A 3,272-nucleotide genomic window follows, 5' to 3' on the forward strand; every position below is an offset into this window, starting at 1 on the left:
ACTTCCCAATTAATTAAGAAAAATTTTAACATCTCTCTTTTCTTGTAGACTATACATTCCACAAAGGTTGGGGCATTTGATTACCTCAGCATTCCTAATGCCCAGTTCATATCCTGCACATAGGAGGTGTCTCATGTATTGATTTACTTACTAAATAAAATACATTTATTATCTTTGGAAATTAAAATTAAAACACCTTGGACTGGGTAGCTTACAAACAACAGATATTTATTTCTCATAGTTCTGGAAGCTGTGAAGGTCAAGTTGAAGGGGCTATCAGATTCTGGTGAGGGTCCTCTTCCTTATAGATGGCATCTTCTAGCTGTGTCTTTACATTGTAGAAGGAGCAAACAAGCTCCCTTGGGTCTCTTTTGTAAGGGCAATAATCCTATTCATGAGGGCAGAGACTTCATGACCTAATGGCTTTAACTGACATAAAAAAATCAATTATAAGTGATGAGTAGCCTAATGAGAGCTATAGTGAATACTTTCATTGAATATTTTTTATTTCTAAATGATTGATCCTGAATAATTTGTATGATAGTTTAACAGTTTTATGTGTTTTCTAAATTTTCTGTAGTAAATATTGCTTTCATAAACAGAAGATAATTATTTTTTAAAGATATAGAGTGGTGATAAAATAATGGGCTCTCTCGTTCCCCAGAAGTGTTTGAGCAGCCAAAAATGACACCTACCAAGGATGGCAAGGAAGGGACTTCTCCATGGGAAGGGGGGTTGGACCTGGCATATTCTAAGTCTTCAGTCTCCAGCAGCCTGTGATTCTGTTAACTGAATGGCAGATGCAGAGTCCTCTTTCTTAGAAGAACTTGGCATGGTGTACTTGGCTTGCTCACATTCTGCCAGGGACTTTGTTACATTGGAACTTCACTGCACAGTATCAGTTATAGCAAAATTTGATTTGTACCCTCCTGAATTGATACCATGCAGGATTTGACTGTATTTACATATTTACAGTGATACCAAGAACATGAGTATGTGGGAGAGGGATGATTGTGTGGGAAAGCATGAGCTATCTCTATAAAATAATTAAGCCCTGATTAAAATGTTCATAAATCAGTGGTTAAGGGACACATATTTTCAGTATTTTTTTTTTTTGGAGAGATTTTCGCTATAGGGCACGTGCACTCGCCAGCCAGACAGAGACATAGAGACAGAAAGCGAGAAATCACCCCCCAGGGGGGATGGTCACACTGCAATCCCTTCTCCATTCTCCTCTTGGGATTTTGGGCACACACGCACATGCGCCCGGCGTGAGTTTTAAGCCACCGGGTCCAGGACACGAACTGTGGTCGACTACGTGGGATTCCAGTGACATAGCCATTACGCTAACTGCTGGTTCCCCTCAGTATTAATGTTAATCTTTCACGATGGACAGTTCCAAACTGTACTTTTGAATAAATTATTAATAGGGACCTGATTCTGATTTTTGTGTTTATGAGCTAGTAGTTTGGCAAACAGAATTATCCTTTTTTTTTCCTGCTATATATATATATTTTTTTTTTTAAGAGATTTTTGCTGTAGGGCAGGCATGTGCAAAATACCCCCTGGGGGGATGGCCACACTGCAGTCCATCCTCCTCCATTTTCCTGTTGGGATCTTGGGCATACATGCACACGCACGTGGCATGAGTTTAAATTTGCCGGTACAGGACTAGAATCATGGTCAACTACAAGGGAGTCCAGTGATGTAACCATTATGCCATCTGCTGCTCTCAATTTTTTTTTTTTAAGGAAAGTAAGAACAAGGTGAAAAATTCTAAAACAATTTAAAATTGAAAAAAATAGAATTTACTATTGTTATTCTTATTTGAAGTTTATTTATTTATTTATTAAGCAGGAGAGAATTCAACAGGGTTCCTGTGTGGTGACTCACTCCCATTACTATAGGGTCCGTTTGTGTTACCACTGTGCCACTCCCTTCCCCCTTAGTTTTCAGTGCAGGCTTTCAGAGCACTGTTATTCCCACGAACAAATGAATCTGCTATTTACTTGAGTGCTTTACATTTTTACACTGAGTGCTTTATAAGTTCTCTAAATTTCAGTACAAAAGTGAATTCTAAACATTTTATGATTGAAAGACAGAGGAGATGCTGTTTCTTTCTATTTGATGTAGCTTAAAAAAGGTTTGGCCATAAAGACATCAAGGAGCTATGTAAACACAATGTGTCTGACTATCATTTTATTTAAAAAATGCACAAGGAAGTGCCTGGATTTCCAGCTCTTCCTCCCCATACCCCCACAAAGTTTTTCTTTGAAGTAGAGATGTTCAATATGTACTGTGGTTGGCAGGGTGGAGGATGAGAAGAATGTTAATATGGAATGTGCTCTTGTAAGGCTGAGGTTCTCATGGCAGGACCCAGGAGCTAAAACTCCCATTGGAGGTTGCCGTTTGCACCATGGAGATTGCTGTAGGGCCTTGCATGACCTCAAGATAGAAGGACGTACATGAAGAGGTGGAAATCTATCTCAGCAAAACACATCTGACAGAACCCTCCTCACCTAGGCAAGTACCTGTAAAAACCCAGCCATGGCAATTTTCATGTTCCTCTGAAGTTCACAGAGCTGGCTGCTTCACCCTCCTCTAAGCCTCACTCTGCTCTTCTTCAGTTCTTTACTTCCACGTTGGCTCCACGCTTTGCCTCCCTACTGTTGTCTTTAGTGTGGTTGACTTTAAAGGTTTCATCTGAAAATGCGCTTCCCCCTTGACCAGGAATTCCTCATCAGACAGCATCCTAATTTTACCCTCAAGCTCCCCATTGTGTGACAGTGGGTAAAAGACGTACCACGTGCACATTACACCTCCACCTTTCTCATCTTGGCCCATTCCCTACCCACCTTCCCTGCCAGGGAAGGGTCCTTGGGTAAAGGAGAGTACGTGGCGGGGGATGTAGAGGCCCATGAACATAGCTTGTAAGTGGACATTGGTCATCCTCATTCTAGCCAAAATGGAAGATAAACACTTACAAGGAATGGCTGATTTCATACCTTTGAGAATGGATATATTGGTGGCATTTTAACCATTTTCTTAAATTTTCCTTCAAAGTTTATGCTTTTTGGCTCAATAATTGGGATGCAGCTGTGCAATGCCAGCTGGAACAGCTCTAGGTATCTGTCCCAGGTCTACCTGCACACACCAGGTGTGCCCACGGGCATACCTATCATCCTGGATGACTGTAGGGCGAGGGTGAAGGGGGTGGATCATGGCATGGGGACCCTGTAAGAATGTCTGTTTCTCTTTACCTCCCTCTCTCG

At 41.2% G+C, this 3,272-nt stretch overlaps 1 pseudogene; it reads right to left on the reverse strand.

Moving 5' to 3' along the window:
- Positions 1-259: 259 nt before the first annotated feature.
- LOC102479424 (dynein light chain roadblock-type 1 pseudogene) overlaps positions 260-3,272 on the reverse strand; it is a 5,277-nt pseudogene continuing 2,264 nt past the window's right edge.

This window comes from Tupaia chinensis, unplaced genomic scaffold (genome assembly GCF_000334495.1).
Source record: "Tupaia chinensis unplaced genomic scaffold, TupChi_1.0 Scaffold000272_1, whole genome shotgun sequence".
NCBI lineage: Eukaryota > Metazoa > Chordata > Mammalia > Scandentia > Tupaiidae > Tupaia > Tupaia belangeri.